A 27084-nucleotide genomic window follows, 5' to 3' on the forward strand; every position below is an offset into this window, starting at 1 on the left:
GTCACAGCAGTTTGCACCCCACTATCTGGTACAGCAGGGCTGCCTCTGTCCTGCAGGTACACCCCCAACTGCCCCAACCCTGTGTGGAGTCCCAGTGCCGAGCCCAGTGGTGAAGGGTGCGGACTTCAGGGTTGGACTGGCTGCATCCAACCCGAGCTCTGCCATGGCTGCAGGCAGATTGCTTTAGCCCTCTGTGCCTCAGTTTTCCTGTCTGTAAAACGAGGATCAGAGTATTCCCTCCCTGTATAACAGTCATTAGAAGGATGAAACGAGTTAAGCCTGCAATGTGTTTACAGCTATGTGGGGCCAGTAGTATCTGCTAGGCAGGGGCTTCCTGACAGCATATTTCATTTGTAGAGAAAAGGAGCTCCCACACCAGCCGTAGCTGTCATCATGACACAGTCATGGTTCTTTATGCTTCCCATTAGTTAGTTTTCCTCACACTCAAGGCCGATTTGCTCAACTTAACAGGAAGTGTCCACTGAGCTGGGAGGTCATTGCTGGCCCAGCCCTGCCAGGCTGCAGCGTGGGCTCCACCCCTGCCAAGACTCCTACCTTTCAGCTCAGATATTGATCAAAGATGTAGCCTCTGCATTGAGGCAGCTCCCAGCTCCAGCCTCAGCCACAGGCTCATCAGACAGGATGATCCCTGCCCTACTGGTAAGGTCCTTTAGGGCCCTTAGTCACCTTTTCTATCAAGACATTAGCCAGAGCTATCACAGGCAGTCAGAGAAGATGAAAAACTATTAAACACGGAGAAGAAGGAGGCTGGGGTCTCAACTTGCCTCCCAGGGCTGTAGGGACAGCGGTTTCTAGCAGGCATCAGAGCTTCCCTTTGTAACAGGTGTTTCCTCACCCTAAGCGTGAATGGCTGAGAGGAGCCATCCACACTTTTAGGGTAAAGTCAAGGACACATCTCCCAATGGATGCTCCACCCAGCCCTGACTCGAGAGTCTGGTAGACTGTGTTTGCGTTAATGCCTCTTCCAGTACCCCTGGGACAGGAAGAGGCACTGGCATGGAAGGAGGGCACGACTGTCACAGAGTCTCCAAGGGGGAAGTCCTTGCAGGAATTTAAAATGAGGGCCTTGTCCGGAGGAAGGGCCAGGCTGAAAGCAGGATTTGGAGTCCTCAAAGGAATGATGACGCCTGCAGCTCCAAGGGTAGGCTTGTTTGCTGCAGGCGTCTGAAGTCTCCTGCGGCGGAACTGGGCTGTGACCCCCGGGCTGGGGCAGGATGCTGTCACAGGTGGGACGGTGCCGAGGGGGACAGGGCTAAGACTCTGTGCCTAAGGCTTGCACACGAATGGCCCGATGGTGTTGAAGGTTGGCTAGCCGATGCAGACCTTGGCTTTCTTGTCCAGCCTAAGTAATCAGTGTTAGTTTCCTGGGGCCAGTATAGAAAAGGACCACACACCAGGGGGGCTTTAAAACAATAGAAATGGATTTCTTTACAGTTCTGGGGGACACTAGTCAGAAATGAAGATATCTCCAAGGTTAGTCCTTCCAGAAGCTCTGGGGGACCTGTGCCATGCCTCTCTCTCCGGCTCCTGGTGGCTGTGGCGTTTCCTGGCTTGTGAACACATCGCCCTGCTCTCTGCTCCTGGTCACATCTGGGTCTGTATCCCTCCTGTCCTTATAAGGACACTGGTTACTAGATTCAGGGCCCACCCTAAATCCAGGAGGACGCGATCTCAAGATCCTTAACTAATTACATCTGCAAAGACCCTGTTTCCAAATAAGGTCACATTCTGAGGTGCTAGGAGGACATGATTTTGGGGAGAATACTGTCCGCTTCACTAGTGACTTGGGGTCCTCGGAGGGATTCTAGGCTGCTGCAGAAGTGTCGGCACAATGAAGGTGGTGGCTTTGGAAGATTAGTTCTGCTGTAGTGGGGAGCCAAGGTTGGGATAGATGGGTTACCATGGAACTGGAAGCAGGGAGAGAAGAGGAGGCTGGGTGTGAGGTGCCAGAGACTGACCCAACATAGAAGCGGAGGAAAGGGGGAGGAGGAAACCTCACAGAGGGCAGGAGGGTGGGCCTGGGACCCTTGGAACACCAGGGCCAAGACCAGTGAGTTTTGGGTTTTGGGTGTGCCATGCACAGAACCGGATGGGAAAACAGGGAAAGTTGGAAGCCAGCGTGAACTCTGATGTGGGCGAGAAAAGAAGGGAAAGGTGACAGAACTGGGAACAGAGGGTGAGACCTGCGTTCTGGGTCTAGAGCTAATCTCCCTACTATTTCAGTTTTCTCAGCTGTTCATGAAGGGAGGTGTCCCCTGTTCCTTCCACCTCCCACGCTCCTAAGAAGCACCTGAATGCTGCCACCCAGCCGCCCTGAAAAGAGAGGACCCCTCTTCGGAGGCTCCCAGCCCAAGAAAAGAGACTGGGTTTCCTGCATAAGCAAAAGGGAAAAACTGCCTTTGGAAGAGTGGTTGGACCCGTCAGCCACATGACTCTGAAGCCGTGTTGCCCTTTGGAGGCAGCGGGAAGGACATGACACAGAGGCTCCCTGGAAAGTGGGTAGGTGCAGAGCCACACCAGCTTCTGTGACAGCACGCTAAAAGTGTGCAGGACAGACTCCTCTGTCTCATTTCTTCACTCAAAACCACAAAGCCTATCTTGAAATAGACACTATGTGAATAAAGCCAGAAAGTCGAATTCCCAGAAGGAGAGTGTGCGTTTCCTTGAGCTGCCGTCATGGGGACAGCGTGGAGAACCCGTTGTTGCTTCATAAACAGCACGTGGCTCCCATTACCCTTTGATTCCTACACAAAAAGATTATGAGGAAGTGCTGGTATGTGGGAAACGGCAGCTTTCTAGATCTCGAACATTAGCCTTGTTAATTTTTCAGAAATGCACGGGGGCTGTGACAGTGGGGAAGCGACTACCAATATGCTTTACTATAGCTCAGCTCTTCCCCAGTTTTAAACGCCACCAGAGCCTCGGCCTTCATGTTTATCACAGACCACGGCTCTTTCATCATGGGAGGGCATTTTTCTTTATTGTATTGTGGTTGACACGTTTGCGCGCAGCTTGATTTAAATGTCCTAGTAAAATCCTAAAAGATGAGACAAAAAATCAGCGCCGGCAGCCGAGGTGAGGCCCCTGGTAGCAGCTGGGTTATAGTGCCACGGTTTTAAGGGCATCCTGGACCCATTTCCTTCAGTCCAGACTTCCCTGAGCTGGGATGCTCAGCGACATGAATTGGCCACAGTAGCAGAGGTGGCAGGGGTGCCTGCTGACTTCCCCAGGAGCCGGCAGACAGCCCAGAGGCCCCACGCCTGCCGCTGCCCAGGCCTATCATGTCCTTCCTGTTATTCCATGTTCACACCTTCAGAGTTTGGAACAAATGAAATTGCTGTGAGATTCACTTACATAAGAGACAATATCCTGTCAGCCCTTGGTTCTAGCAGGGAGGACGAGACACCCCAGGGCACAAAGGAAAGACAATGAATCACAGAGTCACCACCCGAGGCCAGTGGGACCAGGCCCCCACCCAGGGAGGGATCCCTCAGGGTCAGGACCACCAGTGAGCAGTGGGCTGCAGCCCAGAGTCCGGCTCAAGCCTTCCTTGCTGAGTGACTTGGGGACTCATTTCTTCTCGAGAGAATTCAGTTCCTCTCCTCTGTCCCCATGGTTTCCATTTCATTGTCTTTCCATCTGACTTTCTGGAAGATTTTATCAACTTTCTCCACCAAGACTTCTACCGCAGCTGGCTGTTGCTGTTTCAGTCTTGGCAAACGCATCTTTCCAGGGGCTGTTCTTGCTCTCAGCTGCGTCCTCGCACAGCACCCCGTTCTGGGTCAGGGAAGGCTCCACCCTCCTGTTCCACAGAGGATGGGAATTCTGGCTTCTTTAGGGTTTTCTTCCTGCTACGTGGGTTGTGTTCATTTCCTGCAGGGTCAGCTACGTAGTTTTCTGCCTCTGTTTCCTTTCTGTAGTGGATTTTCTGAAACACAGGCATGGACAACCCAGGATCCCTGGGTATTTTGAAGAATGAGGCAAAAGAAACGTCAGTTGGGGCACGGAGGGGACTGGTCAATGCCAGAAAGAGGACCTCAGGGACACCTTTGCTCAGGGACATCAACCGTCACACAGGCTGCTGGGGGTCTCCCTGTTCATTCCATAAATATCAATCTGCAGGCACAGCATCCTCAACGGCCCATTTAATTTCTTTACGGAACAGCTGCCCCCTTCTTGTTTGGCTGGGAGAGATCGAAGTCTGACTGGTGGGAGTTCTGTGTCCCTGGGCGAGGGCAGGTTGGGGATGGAGACCAGTCTGTGAGGAGCCAGGCTCAGCGCCCTCCCCAGTCCACGCTGCCCTGCCTGAGGCCGCGCCTACTTGTCGGGGGCTGCGCACTGATTCCCTTTTGCTGTCTTGATGCCATGCGAGGCAAGGAGAGAAGCCTGGTGCCCCGAGCCCAGCTGTCTTAGTCAGCTTCCTCCTGGTCTCAGCTGTGCATCCAGAAGTCCTAGGGAGCGTTTTTGATTCTCGCTAAGGCCAGAGGAACTTCTGCCTGCACTCAGGAGAGGTGGGAGCAAACAGGAAGCATGCACTGGGCAGAAGAAGGTGGGTACGCCCGCCCCCCACCCCTGCCCACTCCGGTCCTCTTCGGAGCTGAGACCCTCCCCCCGGGATCTGTGCCACCCCAGTGGGTGGGTGCTCTTCAAGCACTGCTAGGACTGAGGTTCAAATCCAAGCTAGGGTCCTGACAGCGTGGAGCCTGGGGAATGCCGAGGCATCTCTGGGCCTCACTTTCCTAAGTTTAAGTTGAGGATGGGGACGGCAGGTGAGAGAATGATGTGCTTGGAGGCCTTTCTTTCTGGGGGTCCAGCTCTGAGCAAATACTTACTGAACACATGAATCAGTGAGTAACTCCGTTCGTACCGCTAAGCAGGGCCAGGGTGAGCTTGGAGCAGTCCGGGTGCTTCTACAGGTGGTTTCCATGCACTTCTGTGAACGGGTTTACACAGATTAAGTTCACAGCCTTGAAAGCAGCTAACAGATGCCCTAGATCTGCTGGCAGCCTGGGAAAGAGGAGGCTGCCTGGGCCATGAACATGAGCTCAATGGGCTTCGTGAGCCTTGAGGGGTGCCACGCTGGAAGGAGAGCTTGAAAGTGGGGCTGGCCCCAGAGAGCCACCGTCAACAGGGCTCAAGCTGCCCTGGGAGGGAAGCTATGACCACGCCACTCCCAGGAGAGGAGCCCAGGCCCAGAGGAGAGAAGGAATTGCCCCTGAGGTCCTGGTGCCATGGAGGGAAGACCTGGATTTGAACTCAAGCCCCCTGACCCCAGAGCCCAAGCTCCTACTGACTAGACTGGACAAGCAGCCCCACTTCTGCTCCAAACCAGGTGATCTGGGGCAAGCTGCGCCCCTCCCAGGCCTCAGATTCCCGGTGCAGGAACAGGCAGGACTGAGGGGCTGCTCCATCCTCATGGGACTGACAGCGGGATTCAGTGATCCTGGGGTTTAGTGCAGCACTCGGCACAAAGCAGACCGTGATGGGTCATGCCTGCTGCCTGGGTTGTGACCTGAAACAGAGGCCTGGACCCTGCCTGGGCCCAGGAGTGGAGGTGAAACCCAGGCACCTCCCCAGCCTCCTGCCAGCATCCCCTCAGGGCCTGGGAACAGCGCTGTGAAAGGGCCGCACCTGGGCTGGAAATCACCCTCAGGCTGCCAAGTAATCAGTTCCACAGTTGGATGCAGGCCTGTGCTGAGACTTGAAGTCAGTCGGCATGGAACACATTTCCCATGTCGAGGCTGGGCCTGACCTCCCTTCTCACGGTAAAGGAGGAAGAAAATTGCTTCTTTGATGGCATTTGTGATAGGCTGGAAAGCGCACAGTGGAGTGAGCCAGGAAGCGCTGGCCGGGCTCCCACACTGGCCGCCGTCTGCATCCATCTTGGGAGGGAAAAGGGAGGGACCACCTCGTGTCCCCACATCCCTGTGCTCCAACCCCGGCCCTCCGATCCCCATGGCATGGTGCTAGAGGGTCGAGGTGGTGGGGTCTCGATGTCCCAGAGGTAAGTCATCAAACCCGGTCTTTATGGCAGGCACTGAGGTGACAGGACAGGTGAAACCCTCACAGTGGACGGATGCAGGAGGGGGTGGCTCTGTGTGCCCCAGGGCCTGTGTCCCCATGCCCAAGGGACTCATACACAGCACATGGTGTTGGGCTGAGTCTGTGCCATCTGTCTGGGGCTGTGCAGTGGGAGGTAGCAAAGGTGGGTGCCATCCAGGTCTACCCAGCCCCCCCATCCCTCCTGGGGCCACCAGGCCCTGCCCTGGCCACACACAGCACCCGTGTTAGCTGGGATCTTGGGGTGAAGACCCCCAGCAGGCAGCACCACTGCCCCAGGCCTGCTCTCCTGGAATGGCTGAAGCTGACCCCTGTGGGTGATCGCAGCAACACCCCCGGACCTCACACCATGCAGCCTGTGTGCTGCACCCACCCTTTCTTGGAACCGTTTTCTGAGTTCTCGCCGTCTTTAGGCTAAGTACAGACAAGAGAAAAAGCTCATCAGCCTCGCACTGGCCAGTTCTGCTCACGGCCTTGCCTCCCAGGCCCTTCTCTCTGACCTCTTTCTTCTTGGTAGTCTGAAGGCAGTAGCTAACCCCTTGTGCCCCTCACACAGCCCCTCAGACACTGCCTCTGTAGCCCCCAGATCAGCTCCACCACAGGGTCCCCCACACCCCACCCCTGTCGATGCTGGAACAACAGATGCCCTGGACCACGTGCGGCCCTGTGTGCCACAGGCAGGGGGTCTGGCCAGCAGAACACGGGTGCCCATGGACAGACACTTCCTCTCCGCTCTGTGGCACTTCTCAGGGGACAGTCTCTCCCAGGAGGCTGAGCAACCCTTGTATTCACTGGGGTCCAGCTCCATCACCTGCCTGAGTGTGGCTCCCTCCCTCCCTGCATCCCAGGCCTGCCCTCCTCCCTCAAAGTTAGCATCGAAGCCTGACTTTCAGGTTCAGCTTTCTGGAGGGCCCAGGCTTTCCCCCTTGACAGAGAGTCCAAATGCCAAGTAGCCCAGCAGAGCGGCTCTCTGGAACTGACAGCTAGACCTACAGCCTCCCCCACAGCGGGGAACCAGTGGTAAAGAGGAGATGCCAACGCCTGCAAAGACTCCTGAAAGGTGGCGGGCCCTGAGGTCACACTGGTGATGGGGAAGGGGGATCACCCGGAATAGTGAGCGTGTTCACCTTTGCCTTTTCTCTCCCCACAGGAGCAGGAGCCGGGGCCCAGCTGTGGCAGGACACCCACACGTGCCTACGGGATGCTTCCAGGTCCCCTTCCAGTCAAGCAGAAGCCCAGGACACATGGCTGCAGCTCGACCAGTGCGTGGGGTGAGTGCCGTGAGGCCAAGTGGGGGCCCAAGGTAGGGGGTCCCTTGTGAAAAGCCAGGTGGGCATCTCTCCAGGTGTGTGTGTGACAGGGTCGGGTCAGAGGCAATGACCAGGATAGGATCACAAGGCAGGCACAGGGGTGATAGCCACTCACCCGAGAATGCTATCAGAAATAATCACGGCGATTAGGACAATGTGTTAATTCAACACATAGCTTTGAGTGTCTGCTACATGCCGGAAACAGACAGTTCTACGTGCTGGAGATAGAGCAGGGAGAAGACCTTTGTGAAGCAGCCGGAACTGTGCTGAGAGTTTCACACGCACGAATTCTTCCAGTGCCCAGGTGAAGTGGGGCAGTGCTGGGTGCTGTCTTAGAGTGGACACGCCAAGGCCTGGCAGGGTCCCTGTGTCTGTGACATGGCAGGACTCGGACCCCTGCCGAGATCTGCCTGTGTCCAAATCCCCTCTTTATCTCTTGGTTCTTTCGGAGTTGCCTGTGGCCATCTTAGTTCTTTGGGCTGAAATGACAAAATACCAAAAACTGGGTGTGTTATTAACAACAAACATGTACTTCTCATGGTTCTGGAGGCTGGGAAGTCCAAGATCAAACTGCCAACAGGTTGTATGTCTGCTGAGGGCTGCTTCTTGGTTCTTAGATGATGCCTTTTCACTGTGTCCTCACATGGTCAAGGGGCAAGGGAGCTCTCTGTGGCTTCTTTCATAAGAGCACTGATCCCATTCAGGATGGATCCACCCCCATGACTTTATCACCTTCCCAAGGCCCCACATCCTAACAGAATCACACTGGGGATTAGGCTTGAACATATGAATTTGGAGTACACAAACATTCAGGCCATTGCAGTTGCTTTTCCTAAGCCTCCAAAATGTCCCTCCTCACACTTTCTGGATGCCTGTCCTGGGTCAGGCTGGCAGAGGCTGTCGCTGGGCATCCCAAGGAGAAAAGCAAAGAGGCTGATCATGTGGAGGTGGGTGCACTGGGGTCAGAAAAGTGGGAGGCACATGTGCACGGAACAGGTGGTCCGATCTGGAAGAATACTTCAAACACCTGCCTCTCCATTCCACACATTTCAGACAATGGTCACTAACATGTCCCCTTCAGGGATAGCACCGGCTCTTACATCTAAAGGAGGTGCAATGCTCAGGTGTGAGCAGGAAGGACCTCAGTCCTCCAGTGTGGATGCTGCTGCCCCTGCTGGGCACTGGCTGAGCCAGACAGTTGGGCCATGACCCAAAGCCTTGCGGTCTGTGAGATGCCCAATGGCAGGATACTGCCACGCAGGGGAAAAAGGAAACAATAGGGAAAGTATATGTGGGTTGATTTGTGTCCCCCCAGCAAAATAAGTTCAAATCTGTATCCCTAGTACCTGTGAATGTGACCTTATTTGGAAACAGTTTCTCTAAAGATGTTATCAAGTTAAGATAAGGTCATCCTGAAGTAGGGTGGGCCCTAAATCCAATAGCATGGATACTTGCATATAGAGACAAGGAGGAAACACACACAGGAAAGAAATACATATAAAGAGAAAGGCAGAAGTTAGACGGGTCCATCTACAAGCCAAGGAACACCAAGGGCTGCTGCCATGGTAGGAGCCATAGAGGAGGGAGAAAGGAACGCACCCTCACAGCCTCCGGAAGAATCCAGCCCTACTGACACCTCAGTTCAGACTTCTGCCTCATGAACTGTGAGAGACATAATTTCTGTTGTTTTATGTGCTCCAATTTGTGATAAGCTGTCAGGGCAGCTCTAGAAACAAATATACATTTGCAGGGAAGTGCAAGCCAAGTGGGCCCCACTGTAGAACGTCATGGGGCACAGACTTCCACTTTGGTGGCTTTGCCATTGTTGAATACAGGTAATTAATTTATCATTTGATAAAACATTTTGACTTTGCAGTGAATCCTTTCTGCACAATAAGCTTTAAAAAGTACAAAATTAAAAATTTTGCTGTTTTTAACACAAAATTCTACAGCACTTATTTCTCAGTGATGATGAATGTGTGTAAGCGGCATGAAATGTTTATTGACATGTACCATTCAATGTGGGGCCATGGTGATAATCCTGAACTTATAAAAAGCAGAAGACACAAATTTGCTGAAAATATATCAGCATCTACTTTAAAAAGTTAGTTGTTATTCATAAAAAACTGTGACCAAAAATCATAATGTAACACATGCAGATACAGAAGGCACATTTACATATATTCCATGAAGCATGGCTTTTTATTGAGATCAATTCATTCTTGTTCTGAATTAATCTTGTTCACTTCAAATTCTAAACTTCCGTGTGCACACATGAAGAATGAGGCCCTAGCTGCTCACGTGTGGGTTCCAGTAACAGAAGAAGGGCTTCACAGACCTTCCGAGAGGCCAGCTCTTCAATTACTTGATGAGCACCACGAGATGCTGTGAACAGCAAACCCACTATGTTAATTCCAATAAAGGATTCTAATTTTCGAAATGTAGTTTATAGAATCAAAATAGGGCCTTGAGAAATTTATCCTCTTGGAAGTGAAACATCTGATATTATTGTAGATGCAGTTCAGTCAAACAATTCAACACTGAGATAAAATTAGTTGTTTTGCAGTGACAATACAAATACAAAGTTTGGTGGAGTACAGCACTGTGGTAATGTTCTTGCTAAACTAAGAAGCCTCAGGATATGTCTTAGTCTGTTTTTTGCTGCTTTACAAGACATGTGGACTGGATAATTTTTAGAGAACAGGGATTTATTTCTTACAGTTCTAGAGGCTGGGAGATCCAAGGAACCGGCATCTGGTGAGGGCCTTCTTGCTACGTCATCCCTTAGTGGAAATTGAAGAGCAAAAGGGCACATGAGAGAGAGAGAGAGAGAAGGGGAGAGGGTCAGACTCATCCTTTCAGTAACAGCATTAATTCATTCCTGAGGGCAGTGCCTTGTGATGTAACCTAGCACATGAACTTTGGGGAACACATTCAAACCACAGCAGGATGGAAACCAGGAGTTGGTTGTGGTGCAAATAGAATCCACAATTTTGTCAAACAAGCTATGATAGTCTACCAACTGAAATAGAAGTCATAGCATCAAGTTTTTAAATTATGGATATTTATATATATCATTTTATGCATGTGTAAATTTGCGTGTGTGTGTGTGTGTGTGTGTGTGTATGTGGAGAGAGACAGAGAGAGAGTCAGTCCTCTGTATCTTCATATCTTTGAATGTGGAACCTGCAGATATGGAGGTTTGACTATAAAGGACTTGAGTACCCTTGAATTTTGGTATCTACCAGAGACAGAGGGGATAGAACCAATCACCTGTGGACACTGAGGAATGTCCATATATGTATGATGTATGTATGTATGTATGCATTTATTTAAGGCTCCCCAAAGAAACAGAAGCAACAGTAGATAGCTATATAGATAGATGTGTGTGTGTGTGTGTGTGTGTGTGTGTGTGTGTGTGTGTGTGTAGAGAGAGAGATTTATTATGGAATTGGCTCAAGTGATTATGGAGGCTGAGAAGCGTTACAATCTGTGTCTGCAAGCTGCAGACACAGGAAAGTTGTTGATGTAATTTATTCTGAGAAAGAAGTCCTGAGAACTAGGGTAGTGATGTTAACCTCTCCAGGGACAGGAGAAGATTAAATGAGTTTTCCCAGATCAAGCAATGAGGCAGGAAGATAGTGGCAAATTTCTTCTTCCTCCACCTTTTGTTCTATTCAGGCTTTCAACAGATTGGATAATGCCCACCCACACTGGGGCAGGAAATCTACTTTACTGAATTCATCAATTCAAATGATAATCCCATCTGGACACACCCTCAGACACACCCAGAAACAATGTTTAACCCGGACATCCTGTGACCCACTCAAATTGACACATAGATAGACACACACACACATACACACACACGGAATGATTGAACTATAAATGTTTTATGGTTACACTGACGTTGTATAAACATACTTATCATGGAAATACATCTCTCCTCTTATTACCTATCATAAATTTAATTTTAGGAATGTGTGAGTTCTGTAAATCAACCTAAATGTCCTGCAATGCTATCAATGATATATTATAAAAAACATTTTGAAATATTTGCTGAAAGTGTTAACTAATTGGAGTGTCAAAGAACTTAAGCTTTTGAAGACTCAAGCAAGTACAATTATTGAAAACAAAGCCATAAATAGGAAGACATTGAAACTTAACTATCTAAAAGAAAGAAAAAGACTTTAGCTTCAATCATGATAAGTTAGCTTCCATTTCTCTGATTCTTCTGCCAATAACAATCATAAAAGCTAAAAAAATTGTTTTTCTAATTAACTAATTTAAGATACTGAGAAGAAACTGGAAGGGATATAATTATTGAAATATGGGAGAGTAAACTGGAAATGTTAAACTCTTCAGAGGAAAAGAATGCCTTCCTCTATAGTTTTTTACCCACAGACAAGAAAATCAGACTCACTGGTGATTCAGATATCAGAGTTAGCAGATAAGCTTTTAAAAATAACTATGATTAATATGTTAAGTGCCAGGGAGAGATATACTAAATGGAAGATAGAGAATTTCAACAGGGATTAAAATCTATAAAAGAAGTCAAATAGACATTTTAGAACAGAAAAAACACAATATCCAAAATTGGAAAGCCATTCAATGGATTTAAAAATAGCCTGGACACTGCTGAGAACAGAGTTGGTAGACTTGAAGATAAGTTAATAGAAAATATCCAAGATAAAACAGAGAAATAAAAGAAAAAAAGTAAAGAGCCAAACAGAACATGAAAGATGTGGAATAATAGAAGATGGTCTAGTGTAAGTCAGATAATACTGCAATGATATTTTTAAATAAAAGGGTGGAAGGGGGATCCTGCCAACCTAGAAATCTATATTCAGAAAAAAAAATCAAAAATGAAGGTAAAAATAACAACACTTTCAGACAAACAAAGGCAAAGAGAATGAATTGCCATCAGACCACACGTCAAGAAACAGTAAAGAAAATTCTTCAGATTGCAGGAAAGCAATTCTAACTGGAAATTGGAATTGCAAAAGGAACACAGAGCTGGAGAAAGAGAAAATATGTGTACAAATATGAGAGATGTTAATTGTGCAAAGCAACAACAGCAACTATGTTTGCCAAGTTTGTAAAATGCATGATATGATTTGGCTGTGTCCCTACCCAAATCTCATCTTGAATTGTGGCTCTCATAATCCCCACATGTCATGGGAGGGACCTGGTGGGAGGTAATTGAATCATGGGGGTGGGCTTCCCCATGCTGTTCTCCTGATAGTGAGTAAGTCTCATGAAATCTGATGGTTTTATAAAGGGCAGTTCCCCTGCACATGCACTCTAGCCTGCCACCATGTAAGACATACCATTGTTCATCCTACACCTTCCACCATGATTGTAAGGCCTCCCCAGTCATGTGGAACTGTGAGTTCATTAAACCTCTTTTTCTTTATAAATTATCCACTCGGATATTTCTTCATAGCAGTATGAAAATGTGCTAATACAATATATAGTAGCAAAAGGACAGGGGGGAATGAATGGAATTATATTCCTGTAAGATTCTTCTTTTGTCAAATCTGGTATCAAGAAGTAGATTTTTTTTAAAAAAATGAGACTTGCAGAGATGTATTGGGGATACACCTGTGAAAGACAGACGGGAGGGGAAGGCGGGTGGGTACACAGAACCTTCAGACCATCATGCTGGTCTGACACCTGTGAAAGAAGAGAGGAGAGAAGGAAGGACTGGGCAGGAAGAGCCTCAGACTGTGGTCTCAGTCAGGCTGCAAGGGAGCCCCAGGCAAAGATTATCTGTCATAGGAACCCTGTTGTCAGGAACGAGCTAGTATTGCACTCCTACCAGGCTCCATCATTGACTGGAAACAGCCTGGGGAGGGGACCGAAGGCTTGGCGTGACACTACGGTGTGTCTGCATGTGCACAGCTAGAACTTATCCACCAGCTACTTTCCTGACAGTGGGTTCTCTAAGCACCCTGAGAACCCTGAGAGCACCACGGCCACCACACTTGTGTTACTCTGAGTGTGATAAAAGTGGTACTTCCAGGTGCATCTAATAAATCAATGATGCTTATTGCAATCTCTAGGCAACATCTAAAAGAAAAGTACAAAAATGTGTATTTAAATGTTCAACACAATTCAATAACTAAAAAAGCACTTTATTAATTAAAAAAAAGGAAGACAGCAAAACAGGTGGGACAAATGGAAAGCAAATAGACTTTATCGGTAATTACGTTAAATGTAAATGGAATAAAATCAAAGAAGAAATTGAACACATTAACTTGGTAAAAGCTCTAGCCATGTATCAGGTTTAATTTTGAAATTGTATGGCTTTGCTTTAGTATATCTCAATTTGTGGGAAAAATCTTTCGAGGGAGCACCTATTTTTAATTGGATAAATTTATACTCTATACCAGAATGGAATTAAATTGAGAAGTCTTACAGTTTTGCATGATCTAAATATGGTGAGAGATTCAAAAGAACCATAAATAGACACAATTTATTTGACAAGTTTTATCTTATCTTTGCCAAAAAAATGTACTCTGAATGGAAGCATAAAGATAGTATCTATGGAAACATTTGGCCTGAAATATTTACACACTTATATATGAGAAATAGAATTAAGATTATCCTCCATTTAGCAGAAATTATGCTGCACTTACTTGATACCTCAGCATAGTTAGAGAGAATGTTGTTTCTAACATATATTAGAATGTAGCAGCAGAGAAGAGTCCATTGAAAGTGTCTATAATTTTAAATTTATTAATGATAAAGCCGAAATTTAAAGAAGATTGTAATTTTATGAAGAGATTAAAAAGATGAGAGATAAACTATGAATTTCATGAGAAGAGAAATGGCTAAGCAGCAGATTCAAGTAGAGTGTATGAATATATATCAATAATAATCTGCTTGGCTATTTTTTCGGTGTTCAGATATCCAATATAAAGATTATCTTGCTTTGGTGAACACAAAAATACATTATTTTTAACAGGAATTTTGTTTTTGAAATTTATTTATTCATAGAGTTATTTTATGGATTCAGTAATGTAATGTAATCAATTTGCTGGTCAATAAATACATATTTTAAACATTGCATATCTTTATCATTTCTAGTGTCCTATTTACACTGAGGACTGTCCCGTTTGAACAGTGGTTACTGTGCCTCATGTCCCTGGAGACCCAGCAACCAAAGTTCCACAGGCCACTGGAATGGCAGAGGCAGATGTAGATGAGCTGATGTGTGTCACCATGGCAAGGCTGTCCATCTCAGCCACAGCTCCATGTCGTTAGAAAAAGCAATTAGAAATGAAGTCAGGGTGACTGAGGCAGGTCTGCCCCATGCACACCGGTAGGCTGGAATAAGACCCCTTCTTGGAAAACTCTGGTCAGGATGCAGGATTGCACCCACTCCAGCCCCCAAGAGTGTTTCTGCAATTGGAAAGGCCAGTGTGGCCAGACAGGATGACAGGGTGTCATGAAGGCTCCTGTGGTTGTAGCCAGAAAGCATCACAGTGACATATGGGATCTTGTTTGTAAGCTCTACAAGATGTTTCTTTATTATCAAAACCCAGCACCTCAAGGTATGTATAAGAAGGCAAGTCAAAGGTAAAGAGATGCATTACCAAGAATCTGTGATTCCGAAGATCAGAGTTCATCTTATCACTCGCAAGTTCCTCTATTATTTGAAAAGGTTACTCACCCTACTTGGAATATCAAGCAGCAGTTGATTGGGTTTACAGCATTTTCTACCTTTACCCTTTGCAAACTGTCTGGATGCAAATGTCAGGACTGAAATGCCCAGTAACTCGGATCTCTGGATCCAACAAACAAGAACTTAGGGCGATATTTTTAAATTCTGACTTGAATTAAAGTGATGGATGGGTCCTCTTAGCATAAACGTGCTTATCCTTTCTCCCTTCTCTTTCCCCTTCTAATAAACATCTCGAGCACTGGGGAAGAGGAAAAACACCGTGATATTACTTACCGCTCTCGTGAGTAGTCATTGGCTATGCTAGCTTGTATTTATTCTGCATCAACAGAGCCACTGTTGTTAAAAATACCCTAAGGAAATCAGTTAAGATCTAAGCATTAACATAACCACAAAGCCAAGGATCAGGCCATCCAGCTACTTTAATTTAGTTGCTGTGCTTGAATTTTCAGGTCGTAAAAGTGTTGTATAGATTGGTGTTGTCGGTAGATTGGTTCAGGTTCTTGAGGTGGTCACACAAAAGAATTTGAGAGCGAGTTCAAAGTAAGAGTAAGCAAAGAAGTTTATTGCAAAGCAAAGGCACACTCTGAGAGGCAGGGTGGACTGCTCGAAGGGAGAGACAGCAGCCAGTGCCTTAAGAGGAATTTCCCTTGTGGGAGCCACGTACGAATATTCATAAAACACTGGTGTGGTCAGGTATGCAAAGGTGGACCTGCGGTTGGCACATGTGCTCAGCATCTATGTCATCTAACACATATCCCATGTACCATTAGCATATGAAATCTCCACCTGTGGATGTGTTTCTACTACTAAAATGAAGAAAAGGTCACTCTAAGCTAAACCTTGACCCTAGCACATGAGGGACCTTGGAGAAGTCCCTGGCCACCCCCTACAAGGCAAGAACTTGTAGCTAATAGCTTCTTGGGCTTTTGGTGGTGATTGGCTGGGGACTGAGGAAGCTACATCAGGGAAAATGGGCTTTTGTTCTCTTTCCTGAGCCAGGGATCAGGAAAAGGTAACCATCTGGCAGGCGGCTGGTATCCTGCAGGAGCGCTTACCTTGCAAAAGAGTCAGGTGCTGATGCACGAAGGTGCAGGGAAGAGTCTGCGAGGCTTCCCACAGGGGGACCTGTCTGTATGGCCTCCTAACCTTACTCCTGCCTCATTAGTCGTGTTGGGAATTTAACCCTACAGGGCTCCTGCTGAAACCACTTGAGGCTGGGTCTCTGTGTCCTCAGTGCCGAGGGACACGGACACTGGAGGGAATACTTGATGTCCAGCATGAGGACAGCCTCAGGAGAGCACGATTACCTCCTAGGTGTGCCACAGCCGGCCTCTGTGTGGTCTTTGTCCCTTGGCACCAGGCCACATTTCTCTAGGGCTTCCAAGTCTTGGACAAGTCGATGTTTTTCTAAAAGAGAAAGTCATTGTTGTATTTTTGGAATTTCAACAGTTGTAGACATTAAGGACAGTGGAGTATGTAAAATCGTACTGCAGGCTCCTGGCCCTGGGGCACAGTGTGAATGGCAGGTCTGGGATTGGGAGGCTGGGCCCCTCACCGGCTCTGATTCTCAGAGCCACTTCTCACCCTGCCCCAGAGCCTGGGGGCAGAGCCACCAGGCCCAGCCTGAAATTCACTTTACCTGTGAGTGGCGGGAAGCTGTGAGCCTCGTTTCCTGGCCTGGAAAGTGAAGGAGTGGAACAGGGTGACCTCTGAAGTCCCTCCCAGGAGGCAGTGTCCTGGGAAGTCCAGGAGGTGGGGACAGGCTCACTCAGCAGCGTCCACGCCCACTTCCTCACTTTGAGAGGCAGAACCAAGGAATCAGCGGGTCTGGCCAGGCCTCAAGTGAGCTGGATGCAGGAGAGAATGATGATAAAAGAAAAGAACATCCCGGAGAAGGGGAGAAAGAGAATGCAGAGCAAGCATCTAACAATGTGTCTCTCAAACACAGGCTCCAAAGAGCAGAGCAGTGCCCTCCAGGCTGATGGCAAGACCTGAGGGTGGGATTGTGTCCCACCGTCTTTGCTGCTCCTTGGCACCCAGCACCCTGCCAGCATCTTATCTTACAAACATCCCTTTACATCCTGAAGGGAGACTAGTAAAACCGGAAGTTCATGGAAGTTGGACCAGGGCAGTCAGGGGCTCAGGGACTGCTAGATGTGAAGGGGATGGGGAAGCAGTGGGCACTCCTCCTCCTGGGCACAGAGCCCTCCAGGCCCCACTGACTCCTGCTGAAGCTCCACCAGCCACCCACAGACGGGGACTCCGAAGCTGTTACCCACGACCAGCACGCGGCACACATTGTCACAGAGATGACTGATGCACGGCTCAGGCAGCTCATAGGTTCTGTTGAAAGCCCACTCCCCAGGGGAGGACAGCGTTTCGGGTCATCCCCAGGCTGGTCTGGAGAGTGTGTGAGCTATGAGGCAGAATTCGAACAGACTGTGGGCCAGTGAGTGTTCACGGTTAATTCTGTGGTTTCTCTTCAGTAAGAATTCTCTACCACACAATCCCACCTAGTACCATTCTGCTTCCTCATGCATAGTAGGGGAGGATACAGTGTGGATATGTTTTAAAAAGCATGAAGCCCCAGGAGGCAGCCTGGACACCCACTCACACTCGCCGACTGCTCCCTTCATGGATGGAGAGGGAGCTGAGAGCCACAGATGGAGGCTTCCTCCTCCCGCGTGCAGCGTTCTGCATACTGGAGGCAGAGGACCTGGACTGACAGCTCTGGGGACCTGGACTGACAGCTCTGAGGACCTGGACTGACAGCTCTGAGGATCTGGACTGACAGCTCTGAGGACCTGGACTGACAGTTCTGAGGACCTGGACTGACAGCTCTGAGGATCTGGACTGACAGCTCTGAGGATCTGGACTGACAGCTCTGAGGACCTGGACTGAGCAACTATGAGGGATCTGAGGACCTGGACTGACAGTTCTGAGGATCTGGACTGACAGCTCTGAGGACCTGGACTGACAGCTCTGAGGACCTGGACTGAGCAACTGTGAGGACCTGGACTGACAGCTCTGAGGACCTGGACTGACAGTTCTGAGGACTTGGACTGAACAGCTATGAGGACCTGGACTGACAGCTCTGAGGACCTGGACTGACAGTTCTGAGGACTTGGACTGAACAGCTATGAGGACCTGGACTGAGCAACTGTGAGGACCTGGACTGACAGCTCTGAGGACGGGGGCTGAGCAGCTCTGAGGACCAGGACTGAGCAACTGTGAGGGATCTGAGGACCTGGACTGAGCAGCTCTGAGGACCTGGACTGAGCAGCTATGAGGGAAATGAGGACCTGGACTGACAGCTCTGAGGACCAGGACTGACAGCTCTGAGGACCTGGACTGAGCAACTATGAGGGATCTGAGGACCTGGACTGACAGTTCTGAGGATCTGGACTGACAGCTCTGAGAACCTGGACTGACAGCTCTGAGGACCAGGACTGACAGCTCTGAGGACCTGGACTGACAGCTATGAGGATCTGGACTGACAGCTCTGAGGACCTGGACTGACAGCTCTGAGGACCGGGGCTGAGCAGCTCTGAGGACCTGGACTGACAGCTCTGAGGACCGGGGCTGAGCAGCTCTGAGGATCTGGACTGACAGCTCTGAGGACCTGGACTGACAGCTATGAGGACCTGGACTGACAGCTCTGAGGATCTGGACTGACAGCTCTGAGGACCGGGGCTGAGCAGCTCTGAGGACCAGGACTGAGCAGCTCTGAGGACCTGGACTGACAGCTCTGAGGACTGGGGCTGAGCAGCTCTGAGGACCTGGACTGACAGCTATGAGGGAAATGAGGACCTGGACTGACAGCTATGAGGACCTGGACTGACAGCTCTGAGGACCTGGACTGACAGCTCTGAGGACCGGGGCTGAGCAGCTCTGAGGACCGGGGCTGAGCAGCTCTGAGGACCTGGACAGAACAGCTATGAACCTTGAGCAGGAAATGTCTCTGTGCCTCAGTTTCCTCGCCTGTAAAACAAGGAAGTGGAACCAGAGCCCCCCATTCTCGCTCATGCACTCCCACGGTCCTGGACAATACTGAGCAATCTACAGTTATCAACGTAGCATAATTTGAGCCTTCTTGTTTTTCTAAAATGGGAAGGTTTTAACTGAGAAGCAGTCTTTTCAAGAAGCATACCTCAGTTATTCTATTGCATGCTGGAACTCCAACTGCATTCTATTACATCAGTATTATATAATACCTCTTTCTCTCTTAAATAAAAAATAAAAAGGCCTGTAAAGAGCAGAACTAAAGTATTACAGAGAGCAACAAGAGGCATTTTCCACGATTAGCCACTTAATTCGAAGGATTAGGACCCAAGCATAATACCGCGCAGGAAGGGAGCATTGCCTAATTAAAAACAGTTTTATAAACTGCAGCATTAAAACTGCCACAGCCGGCGAGATCGGGAGTGTTTCCATGGTGGAGCGCTATTATCGGCCTAAGGTGCTTCTCAGAAATGCAATTCTGAGTTCATAAACGCAGCAAGACCCATACTCCCAATTCCAGGCAGTGTTTGAAGCACTGTGGAAAATCCAGTGACGCAGGACTTGCCTGTTCCCCCAGCCTGGGTGGTTGCCATGCTATTGACAGGGATGGGTGTGGACGCAGAGGGAGCCCGGGCAGGCGAGGTGGGGAGCACGGGTGAGCGATGGGACTGCCGTGGAATTAAAGCGTGTGGCGCTAGGGGCTCCAGGAAGCCAGGAGGCCGGGAGTCCAAACACCCGAAACAGAGGAGGAGGAGGAGCAAGGTCATTGGGTGCTAAGGGGGTCACTGGAGCCCCTGGGACATGGCCAGCGACGGCACACCCAGACCTCTCCGTGTGCCCACGTGCTCCTGGAGTCAGAGCCTCGGCAGCTCGCCTTCCCATCCCCTGCAGCAGCAGGTTCAGTCCTGCCTCCTCTCCCTCGCAGGAGGGCTCAGGGCCGCTGCGTGGAAGGAAAAGCATTGTCCCTGCAACATCCCTCACCCAAGAAAGCGCCACACAGCACACGGCTCGGGAGTCGGTCCTTGGGTGTTGGGGATGCGCTTCCTTCCCAGCCCCTTCTGTCTTCCCAGGAAACAAGCACAGGGGCAGCATCTGGACCCCGCTCTGTCCCCGGTGCTCCTGCCTGGTGGAGGTGCCTTGTCTGAAAGGAGAGTCTGAGAGCAGGAATCTTGTGCCTGGCTCCACTCCGTGTCTGCTGCTTGCCCACAGGAGCGGGGCCTCGCTGCCTGCAGATGCCCTCATCCACGTCGTCCACATCATCCACGTCATCCATGTCTGGCCTGGGCTGGCTCCCAGTGCCCAAGCTGTCCCTTGTGGGCTCATATGGACTACAGGTTTAGTGAATCAAAAAAAAAAAAAAAAAAAAAAGAAAGAAATCAAGTTAGTTTAACTCGCGAATTCAGGCAAACAAATAAGGAGGAAACAAGGCCCCGTGCCAGGGGTCCTAACATGGCCAGAGTACATCCCAGCAGGTCAAGCCCCTGCACTGCCGGCATCCCGGGGTGACTGGCGGGGGCCCTCAGGGACAGGGAGGGGCCAGCGCTGTTCATGTGTGTCCCCACCCCAGCACGCAGCGCATGCCTGGCCAGGCCTTCGTGAGAGCAGTGGGAGTCTGCAGCTGCTCCTCGGCCCACCCAGGCCCTGCAGGGTCACCGCCAACATATGCATCCTCCCATCCCTCGCCTGCCCGCCCCAGGCTGGGCTCTGCTTTATCCTGGCATTTCTGCCTTATACCCGCACAGTGCTGGGACAGAATGACATCGTCTGTTCTCTAGACCATGCTTTTAATAAGGAGTTTCCTGGAATATCTGCACTTACATAACCATAACCCCCAAAATGGGCCTGGCCTCTTTTATTTTTCTAAATAAATTCTTTTATTGAAGTTTAACTTCCCTACAGAAAAGTGCCAAATCACCAGGGTACGGCATGCTGGATTTTCACAGCACCTGTCTCACCGCCTACAGACAAACAGGCAGGGCGTCACCGGCATTCCCGGGCCTCCTGGGGCTGGAGCCCTCCCCAGCCTCCACCTGACCCTTCTGCCCACAGTACGCGTCCCGCTGATTAGAAGTTTGTATGAATTTGAAGGTTCTAAGTTTGTATGAATTTGAAGATTTGAGGTTTGTATGAATTTGAAGATTTGATGTTTGTATGAACTTGAAGATTTGAAGTTTGTATGAAGTTTGTATGAAGATTTGAAGTTTGTATGAATTTGAAGATTTAACGTTTGCATGAAGTTTGCATGAAGTTTATGAATGTGAAGATTTGAAGTTTGTGTGAATGTGAAGATTGGAAGTTTGCATGAAGTTTGTATGAATGTGAAGATTGGAAGTTTGTATGAATGTGAAGTTTGGAAGTTTGTGTGAATGTGAAGATTGGAAGTTTGCATGAAGTTTGTATGAATGTGAAGACTGGAAGCTTGTATGAACGTGAAGTTTGGAAGTGCCCATGAAGTTTGTATGAATGTGAAGATTGGAAGTTTGTATGAATATTAAGATTTGAAGTTTGTGTGAATGTGAAGATTGGAAGTGCGCATGAAGTTTGTATGAATGTGAAGATTGGAAGTTTGTATGAATGTGAAGATTGGAAGTTTGTGTGAATGTGAAGATTGGAAGTGCGCATGAAGTTTGTATGAATGTGAAGATTGGAAGTTTGTGTGAATGTGAAGATTGGAAGTTTGCATGAAGTTTGTATGAATGTGAAGATTGGAAGTTTGCATGAATGGAAAGATGTGGTGTACATTCTCCTGGCCTGACATCTTTTGCTCACCATCGCACCTGTAAGAGCCATGCCGGGGAGTGTGTGCGTGCTGTGAATGCGCTCATTGCTATTGCTGACTGGGATTGAACTGGACGCCACAATGCATTCGTCCTGCTGTTCAGAGACGTCTCGTCCTTGTGCCCAGGTCTGGGTATGTGTGCACAGCTTCTGGTTGGGTGTCATTCCTGAGGTGGGGAGCACACATGCTAGGCTCTAGCAGTGCCCTGACTGGCCTCCAACGTAGCTGTGCCGCCATAGGCTCCCCCAGCACGGAAGGGTCCGCTGCTCTACACCTGGCCGGCCCTGGTCAGCACAGGCCGCTGTCTTTGAGCCTTTCCACCATGCTGTGGGCTTCATATGTGTTTCCCTGACAACTGGCCAGGCTGAGCACCTCGAGGTCCACTGGCCGGCTGTGTGGCCTCTTTCATCCACAGCCTGTTAGGTTTCTTGCTGGTCTCCCATTCGGCTTTCTGACATTTCCTCATTGATGTCCAGGAGTCCTTATATACTCTGGGATGAGTCATGGGTTATGTGGATGGCAAGGACACTCTCTATCCTTTAAAACTACTGTTAATTTATTGTTTTTCCATTTTTCCTCAGTATTGTTTGTATCTTTTTCTCTCTTTTGGCTTATACAGTATTAATTTTCTTTTGTGAATTTTTTCCTTCCTATAAACTCCTTAATCATACATTTCTTTATTCTTCTTTTAGAGCTTATCTTAGGCTTAGAGATTTTCAAAATGTATCCTTCACTTATAAAATTCTAAAATAAATTTTATAAAATAAAATATTTATATTCATATAGTATATATTTACATACAAATTTATAAGATCTAATTTTATTATGTACATTTTATATAACATACAGTAAAATTTTATGAGTTTATATAATAAAAATAAAATTCCAAAATAATTTTAATATACTGCAAGGCCCTAAGAATATTTATACTCCATTTACTTCTATGCTACTGTTGCTGTGTATTTCAATTCTACATTTATTTTAAATCTCACAGGACATGATTTTTGTTGTTCTAAACACTAAATATTCATTTAGATTGGCCCAAGTAGAATTACCTTTTTTCTCATTATTCTTTCATTTCAAAGATTCCACCCGGGATCATTTTCCTTCTACAGAAAGAGTCCCCTTGTACTGGCCGGGCACAGTGGTTCATGTCTGTAATCCCCTGCACATTGGGAGGCTGAGGTGGGTGGATCATTTGAAGTCAGGAGTTCGAGATCGGCCTGGCCAACATGGCGAAACCCCGTCTCTACTAAAAATACAAAACTTAGCTGGGCATGGTGGTGCACACCTGTAATCCCAGCTACTTGAGAGGCTGAGACAGGAGAATAGCTTGAACCTGGGAGGCAGAGGTTGCCATGAGCCAAGATCATGCCACTGCACTCTAGCCTGGGCAACAGAGTGAGACTCAGTCTCAAAAAAATTAATTATAAATAAATAACTAATCCCCTGTACATTACCTTTAGTTCTGTGTTTTAGTTGCAAATTTTCTCAGACTTTATTTGAAAACATCTACTTTACCTTTAGGTTTAGAAGATATTTTCACTGGGCATAGAATTCTGAGTTGGCAATTATTTTCTTTTAGCACTTGAAAGACATCATTCAATTGTCTCCTGACTTCTATTTTTTTCTGTTGAGGAAGTAGCTGTCAGGTTTATTTCTTTGTAAATAATGTATCTTTCCCAACTCTAACCCCAGTTTCTTTTTTAACTCAACTTCTATTATGGTAAGAGACACATAATGTACAATTTTCCACAATAATCACTTTAAGTGCACAATTCCAAGGTATTAAATACATTCCGAATGTGTGCAGCCATCACCACCATCGTCTCCAGAAACTTTCCATCTTCCCAAACTGAAACTCTGCCCCCATTAAACACTCCCTCCCCATCCCTCTTCCCCCAGCCCCTGGAAAACCCCATTCTACTTTCTTTAAATACTTTAAAGTATTTCTTCAAATACTTGGAATACCTTCTTCAAATGATTTCATGCGGAATTTGTCCTTTTGTGACGGGTCTGAAAGGTTGAGACTTGCATTTATTTCAACCCATTCTACAGTCAGCCACAGAGAGCTGAAATGTGAGCTTTAACCAAGAACAAAGACAGAGCAGAGCGCACATGTCCCAAATCCTCCTTTGCACTCCCCACTTGGAAAAGAGGCGTAAGAAACCGATTTATCCAGAAGCTCGAGAGTTCCACTGGACCCAGGCCTTCTTTCTTTTCTCTCCTTCTCATCTTGAAATCTATCAATGACTACACAAAACGAAATACGCAGGCATGTTCCTTTTGCAGATATATTTCAAAGAATAATTACAGAAGAGGGAAATCTACAGATTGAAAGAGACTTTTAAAACATCCACCAATCACACTGTGTCAACCTTATTTGGATTCTGACTCAAACAAACAAAATGTAAGAAGGGCAAATTGACATTTACGAGGCCATTGAAAACTTGACCACTGATGATATTTGATAATATAAAAGGTTTCTAAAATAGTAAAGACATAACCATTATCTTGCCTAAAAACATGAGCCTTTACCTTTTAGAAATACATGCAAAAACATGTACAAAATATATTTTATAATGTCTTGGGTTTATTTCTTTAAAAATATGGGGAAAGGGGAAGTGTGAGGGAATTTATGTATGTATGTATGTATTTTTTGAGAGATAGTCTCTATCTGTAGGCTGGAGTGCAATGGCACAATATTGGCTCAGCGCACCCTCCACCTCTAGGGTTCAAATGATTCTTCTGCCTCAGCCTCCTGAGTAGCTGGGATTACAGACACCCACCACCTCACCTGGCTAGTTTTTGTGCTTTTAAGAGAGACAGGGTTTCACCATGTTGGCCAGGCTGAGAGAATTTAGATTTAAAAATATGTATATTGATTTAGAACAGTACTTGAAGCTGGGTGTTAGGTACATGAAAATATACTGTAGCATTCTACATGTTCTTTATATGTTTAAAATTCTACATAAAAGGAAGTTGAAAACATACCAAGAATAAATAAGCATGTTGAAAACTTCTGTCTTTGAATTGACTACTGCTTGGCCTCATTTTCTCTTTTTTCTTTCCTGAAGTTTCCTGAGTAAACAGTTAACTTCTGTACTAACTCTACATGGTGAGCCATGCGTTTGCTGGTGCTGTCTCAGATCATCAAAGTCCTCATTTCATTCATCTTTTTTCTTATTAGGAAAATGAGCCCCCCTTCTTCACAGGTTCCCCAACACCTCAGAAGTCCAGGAAGACACAGTGATGATTCACATGTTTTGCCAAAGAGGGAGGATTTCATGGAGTCTCCAAATGATCACGATAGCATCCCAGCCATTAGGGATACTAAGCCAAGCACTGAAGCTGGCAGAGAAGCCCTCATCTTTGAGAGGAGTAGGAAGCAAAACATATACTCTATGTCTAGAATTAGAATCCATACTGGAACGCTGCTCCTATACATCAATCCGAACCCCAGCCTCCTCCCCCCACTCACTAGAGGCAGGACGGTGTGGGTTCAGCCTCAGCTCAGGTACTCACTAGCCAGAAGACCAGAAAGCGCCTACCTCCCTGAGCACCAATCTCTTAATCTAGAACATGAAGGTCACATCCTTCTCCTGCCTCCGTCCCCAAAGTGAGCTAAGCTCAGAAGAACCAAGCCCAAGCAAGTATTTAGAAAATTGATCCACTGAACAGTTCTTCCATTGCAAGTCAGATTCTTCAACGAATTCTTTAATTGAACTATTTGTTAACTAATATCATGTGTTGGCTTTTGGTTTTACTATGTTTTAGTACAAATATCCAGGGACAAACTCTTCAGCTGAATACATCTGAGAAGTAAACTGTTCAATTGCTTCTGTATTTTTCTCTATCCTGGTTAAGACATCTTGAGAGGTGAAGCCAGCTGGGCTTTTGGGTTGGGGGAACTTGGAGAACTTTTCTGTCTAGCTAAAGGATTGTAAATGCACCAATCAGCATTCTGTAAAATGGGCCAATCAGCACTCTGTAAAATGGACCAATTAGTGCTCTGTAAAATGGACCAATCAGCAGGACGTGGGTGGGGACAACTTAGGGAATAAAAGCTGGCCACGCCAGCCAGCAGTGGTAGCGCTGTGAGGTGCTATTGCATGTTATGGAACGTCTGTTCTCTCCTCTTGACAATAAATCTTGCTGCTGCTCTGTCTTTGGGTCGGCACCACCTTTAAGAGCTGTAACACTCCCCACAAAGGTCTGTGGCTTCATTCTTGAAGTCAGTGAGACCAAGAACCCACTGGAAGGAACCAATTCCAGACACAATTTCACGCCCAGTCAACTGCCACCTGAACCCAACTCTAGCCAGACTCATTGAAGAGGAGAATGAGCAAAACCACACTCCTTCCCTGATGCCAGTCTCCTCGTGGCTGGGTTACTGGTTCTGCAACCAGTTCGTATGCCAATGGGGCATTAACGGTGCTGTAAAATGGGCACTAAAATACCCTAAATCATTTATTCCACTCCCTCCTGCCCTGTGAAAATGACCTGGTGAGGAGAAGCATGAAGGGAGGTGCTTGTATTTTGCTGGACCCTCACTCTGGCCACCACCCATCACCAGCTCCCCAGTGAAGTACTCGAGGAGGGGTCTTGGGAGCCAGGACTGTGGGTCAGTGCTCCGCCACAGGGATTTCTACCTCCCACAGTGTGGTCACTGAACTGGAATGCATCCAGGTCCCCACTGGCACCTCTCAGCCTTTGGGTTGGATTCTTGGGAGTGAGACCCCCTAGGCGCAGCCCCCACTCTGCTGTGCGTCTGCCACTTTCTGGGCCATGGAAACGTGTTCATGTCTACACCACTCTGGAACCATCCTCTGTCCCACCTCGGGACTGGGTGGCACGTGAAGGTGGCCAGGGGGAGACCTCATCTGGGAAGGCAGAGCTGGTGGAAGGGAGGGGCTGCCCTGGAAGATCCCTTGGGCCCAGCAACCCAGGCTGCTAGTACTTGGTGACTCACCCTTTCTGGCAAGAGAATAATGATAAACTTTCAGGTTATCTGGAAGTAAGTTCCATTCTTAATTGTGAGATGACTGAGGGGTAGGGGCTGAAATTCTGCCTGGGGTTGGGTTGGTTCTTTTAGTGGGGGGCCAGACCCCAGACTTTGGACTCCACAGGTGAGCTGCAGGGAAGGCCCTCATTCAGAAAGGTGGACGGTGCGAGGAGCCGGGGAGCCCACCTGCTCTGCCTGGGAAAATGGTTTCTCTTCC

The 27084-nt window shown here is 47.9% G+C and overlaps 1 long non-coding RNA gene across 1 annotated transcript in view; it reads left to right on the forward strand.

The window, feature by feature from the left end:
• Positions 1-25858, forward strand: part of LOC119625258 (uncharacterized) — a 35990-nt gene extending 10132 nt beyond the window's left edge. Inside the window, exons 2-3 of the long non-coding RNA XR_005241386.2 lie at positions 7232-7352; positions 25053-25858. This is a non-coding gene — a long non-coding RNA (uncharacterized lncRNA). The remainder of the gene's footprint in view (positions 1-7231; positions 7353-25052) is intronic.
• The last annotated feature ends 1226 nt before the right edge of the window (positions 25859-27084 follow it).

This window comes from Chlorocebus sabaeus, chromosome 10 (genome assembly GCF_047675955.1).
Source record: "Chlorocebus sabaeus isolate Y175 chromosome 10, mChlSab1.0.hap1, whole genome shotgun sequence".
Lineage (NCBI taxonomy): Eukaryota > Metazoa > Chordata > Mammalia > Primates > Cercopithecidae > Chlorocebus > Chlorocebus sabaeus.